At 43.3% G+C, this 20,668-nt stretch overlaps 1 protein-coding gene across 12 annotated transcripts in view; it reads left to right on the top strand.

Annotated features, from left to right (window-relative positions):
- The window catches only part of AFG2A (AFG2 AAA ATPase homolog A), a 225,264-nt gene that overhangs the window by 68,556 nt on the left and 136,040 nt on the right, over nucleotides 1-20,668 (top strand). For 2 of the 12 annotated variants that reach the window (XR_010303720.1, XR_010303721.1), the window contains one exon: nucleotides 11,914-12,018. The exons of the other annotated variants lie outside the window; for them this stretch is intronic. The gene's annotated coding sequence lies outside the window, so the exon portion shown is untranslated. The remainder of the gene's footprint in view (nucleotides 1-11,913; nucleotides 12,019-20,668) is intronic. 12 annotated transcript variants of the gene reach the window in all.

The following is a 20,668-nucleotide window of genomic DNA, read 5'->3' on the forward strand; positions in this document are numbered from 1 at the left end:
AACTCCTAAGATTCATCTCAGTCTATCTCTTTCCCTTCCCCCTCCTCCTTCCTCACTGATGAAAACTTTGTTTGCTCATGAATACAGCAAATAAAATATTCCCAGGTGTGCAAAAGTGATTTTTGTCTCCAACTATTCAATTGTCAGAGTGCAGAGGGCTGAGTAGTAAATCAGCCTTAAGGCTGCTACAGCTTTAAAAAACACAATCTTAGTGGTGACAGCTGAAGAGCACAGTAACTTTTCACTCAAGATTTATTACTTGCCTGAAAAGAAGGGCTGGAGGGACAACTTGCTGGGCTGCATATTTTCTCCTTTAACAGATATACTGTAGGGCCAGGGTAAGTTGGCTTTATTTTATCTGTGAAATCATACATCCAAACAACTTATGGAAGAATCTTTTTACTTCAAATAGAAGAGGAAAGTAAATGTGCCTGCTCTTACTCCTTGTAACAGAAAGCATTCCCTACCTCAGCTCGGTCAGGTACATTAGTACCACCCTCACCTTCATAAACTTCCCTGGAACACATGCCAGAAAACTTACTTGAAGGTATCAAAGTCTATTTATTTGATTTGGAAAGGCACAAAAATGGGGCAGTAAAGGGCAAGGGCTGAAGTTTGTTCTTACCTACACCTTCTAGACTCACAAAGTACAGATGAGGAGCACAGCGTGTTAGAAGGCCTCCAGATGATCAAGGAAGTGAGGAATTTAAAAGGCTGTTGGGTTCATATTTGTTGTGCAAATACCACCCCTTGGTTCAGTGAGTCTGTAACTGTAATATCAGGTGGGCTTTTCCATTTTGTTTGTAGCAGTAAGAGGGCTATGACACTGCATTTGTAAAGACAGCATGGGAATACATGGGGTTAAAATGATTTGTGCTTTTAAAAATGAGGTGCATTTCAGCAGCACCTGTAGACTGAATATAAATTTCAAGGCCTTGGGTTAGGTCAGCTCTATTCTTCATGTGGGTTTAGTGACAGAGCAAGCAACTTTATCTAGAGATGAAGCACTTAGTGCCATGGTCTAGTTGATTGGACAGGGCTGGGTGCTAGGTTGGACTGGATGATCTTGGAGGTCTCTTCCAACCTGGTTGATTCTATGTCAGTGTTTCACGTGCCTTTGCTGGAAGTTTAATCTGCCAAAACTCATGCGTATGCTTTAATGGTACAAGGGTTCACTTCCTACTTCAGTTACTTGAGAACAGTCTATGTGATGACAACCTTTTCCTTCTAAAGCCTTTCAATATGCTCCTTGCATTTCATGTCTGTGTTTGGGTTGTGTGGGGAGGGTACAGCTGAGCAGCTCTTGGAAGATGTGTGGCTTGGCTTGGTTCCCATGGAAGCATCCTCTGGATCTCTCAGGGCTTTGGTGGCTTGTGATTGAGAATGTTGGACTTTATGGCAGATAAGCAGAGCACAGCAAGGCATGTTCCACACTCTGCATGTTGTATGGCATGAGTCACCTTGTATCTCATAAGTTTCATGAGGGTAGTGATAACAGTTAAGGAAGAGACATTCCAAAAAGTCCTGGGTTTTAAATATTTCTGGGTGTGAGTCTGGGAAGGATGTTAGTGTACTACTGTGAGCTACAGGAGCTGGAGGAATGGCTGCAGTTATGACACTTGAGCTGTAGTCATGGACACATTTAGGGCTTGCTTCACAGTTGGTCTTCTGCCCAGCTGCCCTCTTTGTGGATGCACAAGGCACAGTTCCTCTTTGTGCACGCCGTATCAAAACAGCCTTCTAGACAAAGTTGTATTTGTTGAGCACCCATGAGTTAGGGTCTGCTATAGGTAAGATCACATGTGTAAGCTTAATTCATTCTTTGTGCATGTGCTTCATAATGCAATCTTTAGTGACGTTAATAAAAGCAGTATTCATTGGGCATGATTAATTAAATTGCATTAATTGAGGAAATAATTTTTGCAAGTCATGATGATCGCTTTCACTTCAGTTACACTCTCACTTTTCCTTACATTTGAGGGCTTTGGTTTACACTGCTTAAAATTAGGTGAGCAGTTCCTAGTTTCAGGGGGAGCATCCAGGTTGCATCGTATGATGTCACACTGAGATGCTCCTGGTTATCAGCAGTATAGGACCCTCTAGATCTGCCAGAGAAAACTTGTTTGGTTGGGTTAAGTGGTAAATTATCAATTGTACTGAACTTCTTTGCTTTTCTTCGTGAGGTCTACTATGCAGGAGTGAGCCTTTTACCTGTTATCCAGGGTATCTTCTGACAATACAAGAATAGGTAGGTAAATGACTTCTTCAGTACCAGCATTTCTTTCCATAAGAATAACTCCTTTATATTCTTTCCTTGATGCTTTTCCCTATTCAGTTAGCCTACTCTCTCTTTATGCAGTATCCTCTTGGTCTGTGTTTCCTACTTCTTCTGGTATTCATCTAACCTTGGTCTGACTCTTGCTTCTAGTCTTTCTGCTCGATTGACATCAACTCTCTTTCCCTATACTTGGATTTCTCACTGGTTGTATTCCTGCCCAGACAGGGTTCCTCAGTTCTCTTTTCCCTCCCAGGCTCCCACATCTTGAGTCCTTTCTTAATGGGCATGAGTTTTACCCCAGTTCCCAGACTCTTGATTTTCAGTGTGTTCACTCCTCATAGCAGGCTTTTTCATAGAATGGGAGGAGCTGAATGGGACCTCTGGAGATCTTCTAGTCCAATGCCCTTGCTAAAGCAAGTATGCCTACAGCAGGTAATGCTGGAATGTGTCCAGGTGGGTTTTGAGTATTTCCAGAGGAGGAGACTCCACAGCCTACCTGGGCAGCCTGTTCCAGTGCTCTACCACCCTCAGAGTAAAGAAGGTTCTCCTTGTGGAGTCATTTCTGGTGTCCTCTTTCTCCTCCTCATGCTTGACTAGACTCAAGTGATTTAGATAAGAGGAGAGGTAATTTTCCTGTTGTCATTTTGGGAATGTAGACCCCGTGTGGCCTGTAGATTTCTTGAGCCTTGGTGGGATCAGTCTTTCATTGGTAAAAACTTGGGAAACATGTCTGCAAGATGTCAAGAAACCTCAAAAAGCTTTTTCAAATGGAGATGTTTGTAATCCTTTTAATGTGGCCAGATCTTAAGGCCTTTCTCCAGAAGTTAGAGTGAAATAATTTTATTTCTATTAATTTTTTTTAACTTGCAAATGGTGACATTTTATTAGTCTCTTTCCCATGCAGCAGCTGAGATGTTTTGACTGGAACATTACAAAACAAATCAATGGAATGCAGCCAGCCGGCTTGGAAGGGACAAGGAGGTCAGAGCTCAGAGTGCCATAAGCTACTAAATGCATGATCTTATAATGTAAAATGTTGAGTGACTTTTCTATTAAGTGTTGATGCTTATCTTTCTCCTAATAACATAGGAGCTGTTTAGATAGAAATGGAAGTCATGGTGAAAGAGAAAGCCCAGCATTGTACCACTGCTTTAACATCAGTGGTAATGGAGCACGGCTCAGGAGGGTGAGGTGGTGCTGTAAGGTTTCACTGTTTGGTTGTACTCTTGAAGGTGGTGACCTTTTCAGTTTCAGCTTTAGGTTTAGAAAGCTTCAGAACCTCAGAGCTTTTTAATGAGCAAGCTGGAATGAAATCAAGCTCTCTGCATTAGAAAAATTCTCTGAAGAGCTGCTGAATTTGGAGGTTAACTGATATGTCCTTATTTCTCAGTAAGGATATTAGTAATCATTTACTTAAGGTTATATTAGATGCTATCATTAGTCCATTCAGGTGATGAAGACCACAATTTGTGTGTGTGAAATCTCCATGGGGATATTCCCACTAGCTGCTTTATTTTTTGGGTGTATGTAATGAAGGAGGCCCAACTTCACTTTCTATTTGCACCATCAGTGCTGAAAGCTGAATGTCTTGCACCCATGATGAGTAGAAATACCATTTATGTGCAGTACCTACAACAATGAAAGATAATAGCTTTGTTCAGGAAAAACAGGATCCTTCTGTAGGACTTGAGCTATTTAAAAACAAGTAATCCTCAACATCAAGCTAAATGAAGGCAGTCCTGTAATAATGTAGCATAACAGAAAAGGGTCAGTCTGGAGGTCATTGATTCATAACGTGTAATTTCCATATGTTATGTGGAAGGATTGTTATGGGTTACATGCAGGAACAGAAAGCTGCAGCTCTCCATTCATCTCCAAATGAGACATTAACATCTCTGATGAACAATGGAAACTAGGTGGATGACTATTTAGGTCACTGGAGTACCTCAGGGTTCCATATGCCAATGTACTTTAATAACAGAAACTTGTTTGAAGCTCTGAATGATTTGATGTACATACAACTGTAAGAGCTGGCTCAGAATCACAAGAGTGTGCTAGATTTTTGGGATAACCTAGAAAAACATTCAGGTTACAAGGTATTGGAAACTGATCAGGAGAGAAGGGTCTGAAAATCCAATGACTGCTTTGATTGAGAGGTGCCAGACAAAGGCCAGTGGGACTCAGAAGTTCTAGAAATCTTGTGACTGCTTCTTTTGGGGGTTATGCCTCTTAAATCTTCTCACTTGAGGAATTTAATTAAACAGGGTGTAGTCAATTCTTCCTTTGTTTTAAATGTAAGTGTATTCTCTCCGTGGCAAGTAAAGCTTTGTGCTACAAAGAAGCCTGTACCAGATGTGCAGGAGAGATTTGGGAAAAGCCCTCTCTTAATTGTGCTTTTTTACATGCTTTGGAACAATATTTTGGTTGCTGCCTACAGCATCTTCTGATATTACCTTTCCCTGTTGAATGCTGACAGATGTGATTTTTGGGAGCTGCCCTTTAATTCTGGGCATCACATGAAACTGGCAGTTCTTGCTTTGTGTTACCTCTTTTAAACTTAGAAGCAAGCTTCTCTGCTTTAGTAGGTACTACTTCAGATAGGATGTGTGTTCCATTTTGCCATTAGTAGCCTCACTCAAAGGTAAAATTCCAGCATTCAGAAATATATTATGAAAATAGATTTTAGAAAGCAGAAAGATCTGTTATGAAATCAGTTATATCTCTCCAAGTTATGCTGATACTGCTGGTGTCTTTTCCCTGTAACATCACATCAGTAGTTGTAACTCCGCATAACAACCTGTTCCATCCCTGTCCCTCTGGTTTTTTTCCCATCCACTTTGTTATTTCCTGTATAGGGAATTTTACTTTTAGAACTTTTTAGGATGTGGGTCGACAGGATGGTAGACAAAGACCTCAGAACTTGTATCAGTGCCACTGGACTTTTTTCTCGGGTGGACATTGACTGAGAACTAAAGGAGTATGAAGGTAAACAAGCATCTCAGCATGCTGGGCTGTTCATGCTGCAGCTGCTGTTGGCTCACGCATTGTGACCTGTGTATGAGTACTTCTGGCCTGTATCAGGGATAGTGTGGCTAGTAATAGGAGGGAGGTTATTATTCCCCTGTACTCAGCACTGGTCAGGCCACACCTTGAGTACTGTGTCCAGTCCTGGGCCTCTCAATTCAGGACAGATGTTGAGGTGCTGGAAGGTGTCCAGAGAAGGGCGATGAAGCTGGTGAGAGACCTGGAACACAAACCCTGTGAGGAGAGGCTGAGGGAGCTGGGGGTGTTTAGCCTGGAGAAGAGGAGGCTCAGGGGGTACCTCATTGCTGTCTACAGCTACCTGAAGGGAAGTTGTAGCCAGGTGGGGGTTGGTCTCTTCTCCCAGGCAACCAGCGATAGAACAATGGGACACAGTCTCAAGTTGTGCCAAGGGAGGTATAGGCTGGATGTCAGGAGGAAGTTGTTGGCAGAGAGAGTGATTGGCATTGGAATGGGCTGCCCAGGGAGGTGGTGGAGGCACTGTCCCTGGAGGTGTTCAAAAACAGACTGGCTGAGGCACTTGGTGCCATGGTGTAGTTGACTGTCTAGGGCTGGGTGCTAGGTTGGACTGGATGCTCTTGGAGGTCTCTTCCAACCTGGTTGATTCTATGATTCTCTGTCACCTGCTATGAAACCTTCTCAAATGCAGCTGAGAAGGACGGAAGGTAAATTCAGTAGCTGTCACTTCACAGATGGAAGAGGATGAAGTATAACAGTGCTGTGACTTTCTCATTTGTATTTCATGGCCAAGCCAAAACCCAAAAAAACTTTGTGGATGCTTTAGAACCTGTTTCTGAACACAGCCATTGATAATTCTTCACATTGTCTTAGGAATTGAAGGAGAATGGTGCTTTTTGTGCCAAATCATGCCCTTGTGCCCCTATTCCATATTTCTGTGCTCTGTTTTCTGGCAAAGAAGCTGGTTCTAAAACCAATTGATGTTCAAAGCTGAAACTTTACCCTTCTCAAGTTCACACCCTTCTACTTTGCTGCAATAATATGCAATTTTTTTTCCTTTTAAATAATAATATATTAGCTTCTTAATAAGTGGAGCAGGTGAACAAGGTGGTTCTATGCAGAATGAAAGGAGAACCAGCTGTTCATGAACTAGAAACCAGCTTATGCCCTTGCTCATCCATGCTGCCCTTCTCTGAACCTTTTCCAGATGTATTATATCCTTTGTGAGAGAAAAGGACCAACCAGTACTGCATACACTATTCAAGGTGTGGGTGCAACCTGAATTTGTATGGGTGCATAATGATGCTTTCTGTTTTGATCTTCACTCTTTTATTAGTGGCTCTGCATTTTTAACACTTGATCTGCTTTTTTGACTGCTGCCAAGAACAGAACTGAAGTTTTCATCACTGTCTGTTGAAACAAGAAGTGGCAATGATTCATCTCGTGGCCCATCCATTTGTGTGTGAAGGAAAGCTTGAATTTCCCATGTTCATTGCTTTGTGTTTACTTATGCTGAATATCATCCAATTCCTAAGTCTCTTGAGAGCCTTGGAGAGTTTTTCACCCTCTGTCTTCATCCTTGTTGCTTTGGATAACTATATCATCGGAAATTATGGCTCCTGTATGACATCATTTCTTTGGTATTAGGCCTCATAAAGGAGATGCAAATTTGATACAGGAAAAATAGCTGAGATGAAGGGGTCTGTATTGTGTTGCAATAGAAAGGTAACACAGGAAAGGCCTATACCCTGCCAGTACATGCTGTTATCTATAGACAGATCCTGACAAGCACAGTTGGACTCTTTTTGAAAACAGAAGAATGAGAGATAAAGCATCACACAATATAATGAGCTTAGGAGAATTTGAATTTCTTTGCACTGTTGTACTGTTGGTTCTGAAAGGAAAGGGAAAGGAACAATAAGCATAGCACTGGTTTTACTATGTCTTGCCAGAAATGACCACGATAGGTGAACTGCAGGTCCTGGTGTTGATACCCCTCTGGAATTAAGACCTATCATTAAGGGAGGGGGGAGGAGTTTTAAAAAAGAAATCACAGTTAGGCTTCCAGCAGGCTGGGAAATGTATTGTTTTGTACAGAGCTTGCCTTGCTGTTAGAGCTATTGTGTGCTAGGCAGCATTTATTCAAAATAGGCAAGTAGAAGCAAATCAAAATGGGGGAAAAAAAACCAAGAAGCAACAGGTTGTTATATTTTTTTTAAAGAGAACAGTCATTCCAGAAGAAGGTCACCTCCAAACCAGACTGTACTTTCTCATTGTGTGGAGAGGATTAACATGCCCATCTTTTTTGTAAAGAGGAAAGCAGTGAAAGAGGCAGTTACTGGGTGTAACTAGCTAGTATGGACAAAGCCATCTGTGTGGAGGACTGTGCCTTTACAGTAGGCAGCAGTGCATGTGGGAAAGTGCTGAATGCAGCCCAGGCTGGGGGAAAACAGACTCCTGACAGCGATACAGAAAATGGGGGTTATCACAGAGCTGAGTCTTGCAGACCGAGAGGGTGAGCTTAAGATTGCAAGTGGCTTAACTCTCTTTCAGAAGTTGTTTTTCTTAGCAGTGAATGTTTTCTGCAGCAGTGACTGAGCGAGAAGATGCAGCATTAGCTGCTTTGCAAGGCAAGTCTTATTCCGTGACTGAACAGGGAGACACGTAAGATATGTAAGCCAGGACACATGCCAGGGTGTGTGTGTTCATCAGTCAGCAGATGAGGTGTATGTAACTGGCAAACACACACCTTGGAACATGCTCCTGCACTTACAAAATGGCCATTTATTTCAGTTTTATTAAGGAATGTGAGTGTTAGCTTATAGAATTATCTTCTTTTAAAGGAAAATCAGGATGTTTGAAACTGAAGTGTGTAAAAGTCTTTAATTACCTGGTTTAGTGCTTAAGTACCATTTTGATCTGATATCTGAGCTCCTCTGTTCTTTTCACACACTAATGACACTAATTGAGTGGGTGTGAGGAAATGTAATTGGCTTCATCCTAGATTTCCTCATTGATTCCTATTCCTTGTGTGTTCCTCTGAGTTTCCATGCCTGTGTTTAGTTCATTTCTCAGAAGAGTTGGAGTGCAAAACTTACTCTTCACTTACAAACGTTGGCTACAGAGAATATTATTCTTAACTAAAGGTTTGGTTCTGAGCAGCAGAAATCAAGACAAACAGTTATTTTTTTAAACTGAAGATATATCTTAGCTATAGTCAGGGCTACTGGTGTGTGCTAAGCAGTACAACTTTGTTGTCTGGAAAATAACTGGTGGAGTTTTTTGTCTTGCCCATCTGTGCATTTTTGCTATCAGAATGTAGGCTTAACACACTAACCAGGAGATGCTTCAACTGCCTAGCTGCTTTCCAAAGTGTTGTCAAGGGATGAAAGAGTGAGTTGATGTGAAGTGGAAATAGGCTGTGCTCCTTGGATGGTGTAATCCCTATAAAAGAGTGGCCCCTGCATAGAATCATAGAATCAACCAGGTTGGAAGAGACCTCCAAGAGCATCCAGACCAACCTAGCATCCAGCCCTAGCCAGTCAACTACACCATGGCACCAAGTGCCTCATCCACTCTCTTCTTGAACACCTCCAGGGATGGTGACTCCACCACCTCCCTGGGCAGCCCATTCCAATGCCAATCACTCTCTATGTGAAGAACTTCCTCCTAACATCCAGCCTATACCTCCCCTGGCACAACTTGAGACTGTGTCCCCTTGTTCTGTTGCTGGTTGCCTGGGAGAGGAGACCAACTCCCACCTGGCTACAGCCTCCCTTCAGGTAGTTGTAGGCAGCAATGAGGTCACCTCTGAGCTTCCTCTTCTCTAGGCTAAACACCCCCACCTCCCTCAGCCTCTCCTCATAGGGTTTGTGTTCCAGGCCCCTCACCAGCTTTGTTGCCCTTCTCTGGACACGTTCCAGTATCTCAACATCTCTCTTGAATCGAGGAGCCCAGAACTGGACACAGGACTCAGGGTGTGGCCTGACCAGTGCTGAGCACATGGGCAGAATAAATTCCCTCATCCTACTGGCCACATTGTTCCTGATGCAGGCCAGGATGCCACTGGGTTTCTTGCCCACCTGGGCACACTGCTGGCTCATGTTCAGCTACTATCTACCAGTACCCCCAGGTCTCTTTCTTCCTTGCTGCTCTCTAGCCACTCTGTCTCCAGCCTGTAGTGCTCCTTGTGGTTGTGGCCAAAGTGTCAAACCCTGCATTTGGCCTTGTTAAATCTCATCCCATTGGCCTCTGCCCACCCATCCAGCCTGTCCAGGTCCCTCTGCAGGGCTCTTCTACCCTCCAACAGATCAACACCTGCTCCCAGCTTGGTGTCATCTGCAAACTTACTGATGCTGGACTCTATCTCCTGGTCTAGATCATCAGTAAAGATATTGATCAGGACTGGGCCCAGCACTGATCCTTGGGGAACACCACTAGTGACTGGCTGCCAACTGGATGTGGCACCATTCATCACCACTGAAGGAAACTTCTTGAAGACCTCTCTTTGTGCAACATGAAGAAGAGTGCTTGTGATAGTGATGGGTGCAAAGAAAAATGCCTAAGTGCTGTCAGCACAGTAGCTGAGGCATTGGGTGCTCTTCTGTCAGTGCTTCTCAAGAAAATTGGCCATTAACACTGAGGGAAGAGAGAATTCTTCACTCTGCTGTGACTCTGCAACCCCACTGTGTTCGAAGAGGTACCAGAATTGTGACTGAAATGGTGTCTTGTGTTTACTCTTTTGGGGCTACTTTTATGCAGAGCAGACAGCAAGAAAGGGAAAAAAGCCACCACTGAAGGTCCTAGGTCATTTACAGGCTTTGTAGAGGATCATTTACAGGTGTTGGAGAGAACAGGAATCTGTGCTGTCTTTGTTGTGCATGTGAAAATGGAGTGTGTTCCACAGAAGATGCCACATCACAAATAAAGAAACCCTTTAAGCAGACACATTTCCACAACAAAGGCATATGTTGACGTAAGCTGCCAGCAGTGCTGTGACAGAACACAAATAATCTAAGTTCTTGGAAAAGGAAAGCTATTAATTGGAACCATTAACCTTCTGAGACACTTGAATGTATTTTAAAATAAATGATTTTAATTGGTGCTGTTCTAAGAGAAGAGAAGTTGTGGTTTAATTCCAGATTGCCTGAATTTGGGTACCTGGCGTGCCACCTGAAGTTCTGGGCTTGTGGAAAAATCCAACTCATTATTCAAGTGGTAGCCTGTTGTTTGTTGGTTGGTTTGTTTGTTTGGGTGTTTTTTCTTGTGGTAGGATTTCCATGGGTTTAGTTTTTATTCATGTGGATCTTACTCTCATAAAAATACTGATACGGAAGATCAGCAAGTTTGCAGCTGGCACCAAGCTGGAGGCAGATGTGGCTGGGTTGGAGGGCAGAAGGGCTCTGCAGCAGGACCTTGACCACCTGGACAGATGGGCAGAGTCCAATGGGATGGCGTTCAATAGCTCCAAGTGCAGGGTGCTGCACTTTGGCCACAACAACCCCATGCAGAGATACAGGCTGGGGTCGGAGTGGCTGGAGAGCAGCCAGACAGAGAGGGATCTGGGGGTGCTGATTGATACCCGCCTGAACATGAGCCAGCAGTGTGCCCAGGTGGCCAAGAGAGCCAGTGGCATCCTGGCCTGCATCAGGAATGGTGTGGTCAGCAGGAGCAGGGAGGTCATTCTGCCCCTGTACTCTGCACTGGTTAGACCACACCTTGAGTACTGTGTTCAGTTCTGGGCCCCCCAGTTTAGGAGGGACATTGAGATGCTTGAGCGTGTCCAGAGAAGGGCGACGAGGCTGGTGAGAGGCCTTGAGCACAGCCCTACGAGGAGAGGCTGAGGGAGCTGGGATTGTTTAGCCTGGAGAAGAGGAGGCTCAGGGGTGACCTTATTGCTGTCTACAACTACCTGAGGGGTGGTTGTAGCCAGGAGGAGGTTGCTCTCTTCTCTCAGGTGGCCAGTGCCAGAACAAGAGGACACAGCCTCAGGCTGCACCAGGGGAAATTTAGGCTGGAGGTGAGGAGAAAGTTCTTCACTGAGAGAGTCATTGGACACTGGAATGGGCTGCCCGGGGAGGTGGTGGAGTCGCCGTCCCTGGAGCTGTTCAAGGCAGGATTGGACGTGGCACTTGGTGCCATGGTCTAGCCTTGAGCTCTGTGGTAAAGGGTTGGACTTGATGATCTGTGAGGTCTCTTCCAACCTTGGTGATACTGTGATCTTGACCTGGAACTTTGCTAGGTTTGCTGGAGCTCCCTCAGTCCATGCTCAGGCCTTTGGAGTTGTTTTTTTTTTCTCCCCATAAGCTGAAAGTTGCTTTTGTTTCCAATAATAGATTCATTTATGCATAAGCTTTACTTTAAAGATAAGCATGTGTTGGAATGTTTGCAGAACTGGAGTTCTAGGAACTAGAAAAAAAAAGAAGTGACTAAAGGACTAAAGTTAGTATCCGATTAGGCAGACATAGACTGCGGATACAAACTGGCCTGAAAAGGTCATTGTCTTGAAAATTTTAAACCCTTTGAGTTGCAACATTGTCTGATTATATAAATATTTTATATAATACATTTATATAATATTTATATAAACATGGTTACTTGTTTTTTTTTTCTCTCCTTTTTTTCCTCTATATAAGAAATGAACTACAGCTTTCTTGAAGGAACAAATTGAGAAAGAGAAAAGTGAGAAAGAGGAAAGTTTGCAGATGACACCAAGCTAGGAGGTGTGGATCTGTTGGAAGGTAGGAGAGCCCTGCAGAGGGACCTGGACAGGCTGGATGGGTGGGCAGAGGCCAGTGGGATGAGATTTAACAAGGCCAAGTGCAGGGTTCTGCACTTTGGCCACAACAACCCCAAGCAGCACTACAGGCTGGGGACAGAGTGGCTGGAGAGCAGCCAGGAGGAAAGGCACCTGGGGGTGCTGATAGAGAGTAGGCTGAAGATGAGCCAGCAGTGTGCCCAGGTAGCCAAGAGAGCCAATGGCATCCTGGCCTGGATCAGGAACAGTGTGGCCAGTTGGACGAGGGAGGTTATTCTGCTCCTGTACTCAGCACTGGTCAGGCCACACCTTGAGTACTGTGTCCAGTTCTGGGCTCCTCAATTCAAGAGAGATGTTGAGGTGCTGGAACATGTCCAGAGAAGGGCGACAAAGCTGGTGAGGGGCCAGGAACACAAACCCTGTGAGGAGAGGCTGAGGGAGCTGGGTTTTTTTAGCCTGATGAAGAGGAGGCTCAGGGGTGACCTCACTGCTGTCTACTGCTACCTAAAGGGACATTGTAGCCAGGTGGGAGTTGGTCTCTCCTCCCAGGCAACCAGCAATAGAACAATGGGATGCAGTCTCAAGTTGTGCCAGGGGAAGTATAGGCTGGATGTTAGGAGGAAGTTGTTGGCAGAGAGAGTGATTGGCATTGGAATGGGCTGCCCAGGGAGGTGGTGGAGTCATCATCCCTGGAGGTGTTCAAGAAGAGAGTGGATGAGGCACTTGGTGCCATGGTGTAGTTGACTGGCTAGGGCTGGGGGATAGGTTGGACTGGATGCTCTTGGAGGTCTCTTCCAACCTGTTTGATTCTATGATTCTCAGCCACATGGAAGATGAGGATGAGAATGGAAGTAAACCAGGCATTCTCTCAGCTGATGCTGAAAGCTTTCTGCGCATGAACAGGCTGCTTAGTCACCTATTGTGACTTAAAAACGCAAAAGCTGTTTTCACCAGGAGAGATATTTCTATATAGAATAGGAGAACAAGTCACCTAGGGTTCTGTCCTCATCCACTGTATGGTCACTTCCAAAGAAATGGGGAAGGTTTGGTTGTATTCACACCTTGATTCCGTCATTTCTGTCCTTCATGAACTATATGCTATCTTGAAGGAAAGAAAGCAGCATAATGTGAAGGATCTGAAGGTGTGAATTTGGTTTCTTTTCATTTGTGTGTGTGTGTTCATTCATCTGGAGTGCATTGAAACAAAGACTTCACATATTATCAAGTACTTCTGTGGCAAAATGGGTTGGTCATGGTGTTCTCCCTTGCCTAGAGATAAAGATTGTCTGTTACTATTTTATATTTTCCTTGGTTTTGTGAATAGTTGCTTCAGATATGCTGCTCTTTAAGGAGTAGCTGTTGTACCTGCTTCTCTGCTTCCTGATATCACAATAATCCTGTGCATTACACACTTATTTCTCAATTGTCATCTTATTATGCACAAACAATTATGACATCTTCTGTGTTTCTCTGAACATGAGCTAAAGGATGCTGTATAGCAGGATATTTGTCTAATTTTATAGATTCACAGAATGATAGAAGCAACCAGGTTGAAAGGGACCTCCAAGATCATCCAGTTAAACCGAGCACCCAGCCCTAGCCAGTCATCTAGACCATGGCACCAAGTGCCTCATCCAGTCTTTTCTTGAAGACCTCCAGGGACGGTGCCTCCACCACCTCCCTGGGCAGCCCATTCCGATGCCAGTCTCTCTGTGTGAAGAACTTCTTCCTGAAATCCAGCCTATACCTCCCCTGTCACAACTTGAGACTGTGTCCCCTTGTTCTGTTGCTGGTTGCCTGGGAGAAGAATGGTTTATGCTGAAAGTGACCTTAGACATCATCTAGTTGTTCCAACACCCCTGCCATGGGCAGGGACACCTTCCACTACAACAGATTGCTCAAGGCTTCATTCAACCTGGCCTTGAACACCTTCAGGGAAGGGGTATCCAGGATCAGTCTGTGCAACCCATTACAAAGTCTCACCACCTTCATAGTAAAAAATTTCTTTGTGATTTTCTGTCTAAATCTACTCTCCTCAAGCTTATGGCCGTGCCCTCATGTCCAGTCACTACAAGCTCTTGTAAAAAGTCCCTTCCTGGCTTTCATGTAGACTGGAAGGCTGCTGTAAGGTCTCCCTGGAGCTTTCTTTTCTCCAGGCCAAACAGCCCCAGCTGTTGCAGCCTGTCCCCATAGGGGAGGTTCTCCAGCCCTCAGATCATCTTCATGACCCTCCTCTGGACCCGTTCCAGCAGTTTTATGGGGGCTTACACGGGTGGAACTGGAACTGGATGCAGTGCTTCAGGTGGGGTCTCACAAGAGCAGAGAGGCAGAATCACCTCTTTCATCCTGCTGGGATGAGGACACTTCATTCTCTTTGACTATAAATATTTTCTGTCACCAATTCTCTTTGCTCCCAATTACTCGGTCTCAAAATTTCTTTATTACCAAGAACTGGAGTAAAAACACTGAGCATTTTTAAAGCTTTGTGCACATTCTTAAATGAGTCTTCATGTTCCCAAAACATAGCATCAGCAGATGGCAGTCAAACCAAAGTTCAGTCTGTTAGCTTGCCTGAAGATTCTAAAACACAGTACCTGTAAGAGAAAGTGGGGAGAGACTGTGTGACTGAGTTGTGTTGCAAGAGATGTTCTTACACATTTGTAAACAGATATAGGTTTGTCAGACCTTAGGGAAGGGGAGCTTTGATTTCTGCCCATCTGGGATTTGCATGTGGTTTTTGTTTCAGGTCTTTGTACTTGGGAAGCTCTTGAATTATTTTTTTCTTTAACTGCAGCTGTGGATGTTATGAAAAGAACAAACTGGTGATTAAGTTTTCTCACTTGTGTTCTAGAAATCTGCCTATTTAGAAATACTTTTTTATTCAACATGTGTGTGGAAAGAGCTTTGCTTTTATGCCTGGAGTGTCTCTCCCAGCATGGTGTGATGTGGGTTTGATTAATAAGTTTATTTTTTTTATATCCCCCTCCACACACACTTCTCAAACTCACAGTGGTTGAGTCTTATTAAAATATTCTATATGGAAGTTTGGTATGTGTGTGTTGGTTGTGTTAATTTTTAACTTCAATCAAGCCATTTTGTAGAACACCAGCTAAGTGGTTGAAGAATATTCAGCACTATGCAGTCTTTTTAGTTACATCCTATTCTAAATAGAATCATAGAATCAACCAGGTTGGAAGAGACCTCCAAGATCATCCAGTCCAACCTATCACCCAGCCCTAACCAATCAACTAGACCATGGCACTAAGTGCCTCATCCAGTCTTTTCTTGAAAAGTTGTCACACCTGGACATCAGTACAGATGTATTTGAGCAGTTGATGGAATGGTTTCCTAAAGATGCACCTTCCCCATGGCATAGTTGTTGCAAGGCTTAGTGAAAGCAAAGGAAATGAAAGGAATTGCAAAGGAGAGCAAAGCATAATTGCTTTAATTTTATTCTGTTTTGGTGATGGTGGTGGTTTTCTGTTGCTGTTTTGCTTGTTGGTTGGGTGTTTTGTTTCATTTTATATCTCCTCGAAGGTCAACACTTGGTTTCCTTTCTTTTTTTTCTTATTTTGTTGTTTGTTTTCACTCCCTTCTCATTTATGTTGCAAATTCTGTCCTCTGTTCTTTTCTGCCTGCTATTAAGAGGGAAGGGGATTAAAAAAACCCCAAACCAAGACAAGGCAGCAAACCAGAAAAGCCTTGTGGGAAAAATACTCTAAGGTTTTATCGTGAGTCAGTATTTTCAGTTCACGCTTTCCCCTTTCCCCTAAAGGGGTTAACACTGCTTGTTAGTTGGAGAGCAGAGTTTATACTAAGCATTATTTAACATACACTGGTGGTATTACTGTACTTCCTGTTTTGTATTCACAATAATAGGTTTCTGAAGAGCTGCCTTTGTATAAATACCTTGCTGACACTGTAGGCAAGTATATTCATGTCTTGGAGTAAGCACGAAAGAGTCATGTGTTGGAACACTGCTAAAGAAGGAAATCTCTTTGTGTTTCATAAATGATACCCCTAAAGCCTTTTAAGAATATATATTTTTAACTGACAGGTATGCAATTGTTTTGTTTCTGTGCTTTTTGTTATTCTGACTTGAATCTGTGATTCTATGAATTGGCTCTATAAAGCCACAAGGAGGAAATTGTATTTTCAGCAAGGAATCTTTTCTGTGACTGCAGGGCTTTGCTGGGGAACCTAAAATACTGTCATAGGGAACTTAAAGTACCGTCATAAGAAAAAGCAAATCTGCAGAATGGATCTGTGCTAAAAGGAAGTAAAAGCTTCAGAATAAACTTCAACTGTGAATGCAAGTACTACTTCTCTTACATCTATTAGTCCCACATAAAGTCAGTTGCAAAAAGTAAGAGGACCACGAGGAACCTAGGGAGTAAGGGTTTTCACCAGATTTTATGTCCAAGTTTTGTCTGTAGTGGTTGTGGAACTGCAAAGTTCTCAAGATGGCCAAAGCTGATAATACTCAGTGGAGATCAGGTCAGAACTAATTAGGTTTTATTGTCAAAAGCCAGTTTCTAATGCTTACTGACCATCTGGCTCTTTCTGAGATTTATGTTGAGTCTCTGGAGAAGGAGAAAAAGATGGGAGATAAAGGCAATAGGGACATTTTCTTACAGTAACTTTGAGATTAATAGCAAATATCTAGCTTCTGCTGAGGAGTGGTGTTTACATTTTTTAATTTACTTGTTTAGAATGCACAAAGCTGACCTATTTCAAGTGCCTAAAAGAGTAGTTTTGAAAATGACCCTTTCTAAGTCTTATCTGCACCCCAGGTGTTATTTGCAGGCACTGTTTTGCACCACCTCAACTTACGTGGGTGCTAGTGGTGTACAGCTGCTGTGGCACGAAGGAAAATGCAGTGGGGGAGCCTCCTCTACCACAGAATAGCTCAGGGGATCAAAGCCAGACTACATGACTGCTGGTGAATTTGGGCCATGCTTGCAGTCTGCTTTGCACCTTGCCAAACAGCTTTGCATAGGGATTTAAACCATGCCTGATGAACAGGATGGCATTTAAAGTTTCCTGAGCAAGGTTACTCGCTCTTGGTCTGGGGACAAGTGACAGATCTGGCAAGGTGTCTTGGTTCCAGTTTAAATTTCCCAGAGACTCAAATATAGATAATAGAACCAATAACAATTTATAGGATGCCTTTCCCTCTTTCCCCTTTTTTTCAAAGAAAAAGAGTTAGATGTGGAGAGGAAAAGGTAAAACACACCCAAATAAATAGTCTCACTTCTATTTGGAAGTTAAAAGAGAAAACTTCAACAGTAAATAAATGACATTTGAGGTAGGAGAGTTACAAAGAGGTATAGGGAAGGGAAAACAAGATACAATTTATATATGTATATATATACACACACAGCCAGATTGATGGCCGTGGTTTTTGTCCCTCCTCGTGTATTGATGGCCACGTGGTAAAAGGAAGAGCAGCAGGAACAGCAATGTGATGCTGTGATGCTGTGAGGCAGGGCAAGAGAGAACGAAACAGAAGTTCCTCTGTTTTTGTAGGGGGCTAGACAGGTAAGGCTGGGACCCATCCCTGGGGAAGAGTCAGCAGGACTTGGGGTCAGGGTCAAGATCACTCCCCCAGGAGGGTTAACCCTTTACACAAGGACAAACTGGGTTTCTTGAGGGTAAAGACAAGGCTCTAGCATGGGCAACTGCTGGGGAGCCTCTGTCCTCTCCTGATTTGTGCCCAACTCTGTCCTCCTCCAACCCTTTGCCCTGTAGCAGTGTGCTGGGAACAGGTGAGAAGCACCTACTTCTTGGACTTTAATCAGCCTGCAAAGGGCTCATTTTCTCCAGTCCTCTGCATGCCCTGAAAATCTTCAGCAAACATGTGTGGTGATCTGCAAAGGCTGGCATGGTCTTCTTCAATAAAGCATGTTTTACCTCTTCCAGGATGGCCCAGACTATGCAAATGGTAAAGACTCAAAGAGATTTCTTTTATTTTTTCACTCAGGAGAATGTGCTGTAGTTCAATTCTACCACTCTGCATTGCCAAAGAAAAGCAGGGCAGCTTTTGTGACAAGAACAATGAAGAAGATGAAGGTCTTAAGGATCTTTGCAGGCCCATTCTAGTTTTTGAAAGTAAGACTCAAGAGTGTGGGCACTCTGGGCATAATTCCTGCAATTTTTCTTCCTTGAAGAAAGGCAAAATACATGCAAGGCTGCTGGAGAGTCGTGCTCATAATGGTCACTTGGAGTAGGCTTGAAAAGGATTTTACCTGTCTCTAGCACTTATTTCTGACCAGTGCTTGTGTAACATGGAAAGGTTACACCTTATCTCATTTTAAATTGCTCACAGATATGGCAGATGCTGCCTACTCTGGAAGCCTGTGATTCCCTCCATACCCTTCTCTTCATACTCTTCTTCAGCCTCTTGCTGAGGGAGCAGAGGTAAGGTTTTTACCAGAGTGCAACAGTTGCCCTGTATTCTCCATGCAACCATTTGGCAGCAGTCAGAATCTTGTCTAAACAGATACCCCATGTAAACAGATGCTCTAAATGTAAGTCCCTGTCCTGTGGCAGTTGCAAAAAGATAGAGGGAATTAAGAAGATGAGTCAAGGGGAAAGAGTGACTGGAATTAAACAGAAGTAGTTGTGTGTTGGTTGGTTTTCAGTGGCAAGATGTCTGTGTTTGGAAGCACTGCACTTCATCTGGGGAAGCACTGCCATTGTGCAGACAGGGCAGTGAGACTGTGGGGCCTATCCAGGTATTGGTGTCAGCAGAAAGCAAAGAGAAATGTGGTGTACAGAAGGCAGAAAAGAATACTGCTGTTCTCTGGCACATCACTTTAAATTGGGTTGTATTTCTGTTTACTTCACCTTTAGATTAGTTTTTACCATGTGATGTAGGCACACAGCTGCTCTTCAGGATGTATGAAAAGGTTTCTTGTGTTCCAAAATGCATAGAAAAAGTAAAGCAGTAGCCAGGATGAGAGGTTTTTCTTTTTTTATTCCCTTCAAATTTAAGCTGTTAAGCCATAGCTTTACTGCAGCTGGAGCATTTTTTAAGGCTCTGATTAAAATAGTGTAATAAACTCTCTCCTGCCCTCATGTTCTCAGTTTCACTTCAGTTTTCATCTGGTCTGTAAATGACATCCCGAAGATATCATATGTTTAATCCTGAAATCATCTTCATCCTGTTTTATAGTCTGAGAGGAAAAAAAATGTGGGGAATTTCCTTTTAAGATACCCTTGTTTCCTGCTTTCTCTTTAATCTCTGTACAAGATAGGCTTCCAAGAGAAGTGTCAGCTGGCAAGAGACTAGCAGTAGTAGTGTTACGTGTGCAGGTCCTGAGCTGGAAAGAAATGGAATCCTTGCATTTTTGTGCATAAACTTGAATCAACAAAGCTTTCAGTAACTTGGCAATGAATCTCCCCTGTGCACTGGTTTTGGTTTGCCTGCCTGAAAGCCTGCTTATGGCTGGTCTGCCACAGGGTTTGGTGCTGTTGTGACTCGCTGGTGTGGCTGGACATCCCCTAGAGCTGGGTTTTTCTAGCTAAACTGGCAGAAAGCTATGGGTGAGTGACCACATACTCCAACGGGAGGAGGTTTTCTGCTCATGCATCTGTACCTTTTCCCTGAATGATGTGAGCCAAGCCAAAAAAAAAGAAGCTGGTGAGCAAAGAGCACTTGTTTTATTTACACATACACACAGGGAAGCAACCCCAAAGCCTTGATTATTTTTCATCTTATTCTTTGACAACTGTGGTATCACAGCCTATAGGTACCACTAAGGAAATAATGTCCCACATGAACCATTTTAACCGGATGAGGCACTTAGTGCCATGGTTTAGTTAATTAGAAGGTGTTAGGTGATAGGTAGGACTCAATGATCTCAAAGGTCTTTCCAACCTGGTTAATCCTGTGTGATTCTGTGAAATGCTCTGGGCTTGCTCTTTCTTTTGGGCTGAGCTGTTTCTTTAAGTTTTCATGATAATGTTGTAGCTTATTCTGAGAAGTAAAAAAAACAAAGGAGAGAAGGGAATCATTTGTCAAGATTAAATCAAATAACTGAAAAACTCCAGGCTCTTAATCTTGGAGCATTGGTGACGATCCAAACAGGAGAATTGCGTTCCCTGGGAGGATTCACCTAGATTTGGCCACAGAAAATGTATTTGTTCAGCAAATTTAATCAGCTTATCACAAAGTTCTGCTAACATCGTGTCTGTGCTTTGGGTAGTCTGGACAACGTATTCCTCTCTGTGTATTAACTGCAGTTTCATCTTCTGTGTTGTCTTTTTGTTTGAGAAGCTAAAAGCTAGACTTTGGTCTTGGGGAGCGGGAAAAGATGAGAATTCAGAAGCTCCCCCACTGTTCTTTGTGGTAAAGAAAAGTGCAAAAGCATCCAAAAAGAGCCCACATATTAGTCTCTTGAGTGAATGTTAATTCTATGTGTTTTATAGCTGTTGTGGCACAGTATCACAGACAGAAGGCAAGCAAGGAGTGCTCACCCTCTTTGCAAATGACATGATTGAGATGTTGCTTGTGGTCATATTAGATACTTGTGGAGAAGCAGAGGTCTAATTGTAAGTGTACCAGAGCTCTTAAATAGCATCCATTTAGTCACCCAGTCTTTCAGAGAAATCTGTGTTTGGTTGTGATG

This window comes from Pogoniulus pusillus, chromosome 10 (genome assembly GCF_015220805.1).
Source record: "Pogoniulus pusillus isolate bPogPus1 chromosome 10, bPogPus1.pri, whole genome shotgun sequence".
In the NCBI taxonomy this organism is placed as follows: domain Eukaryota; kingdom Metazoa; phylum Chordata; class Aves; order Piciformes; family Lybiidae; genus Pogoniulus; species Pogoniulus pusillus.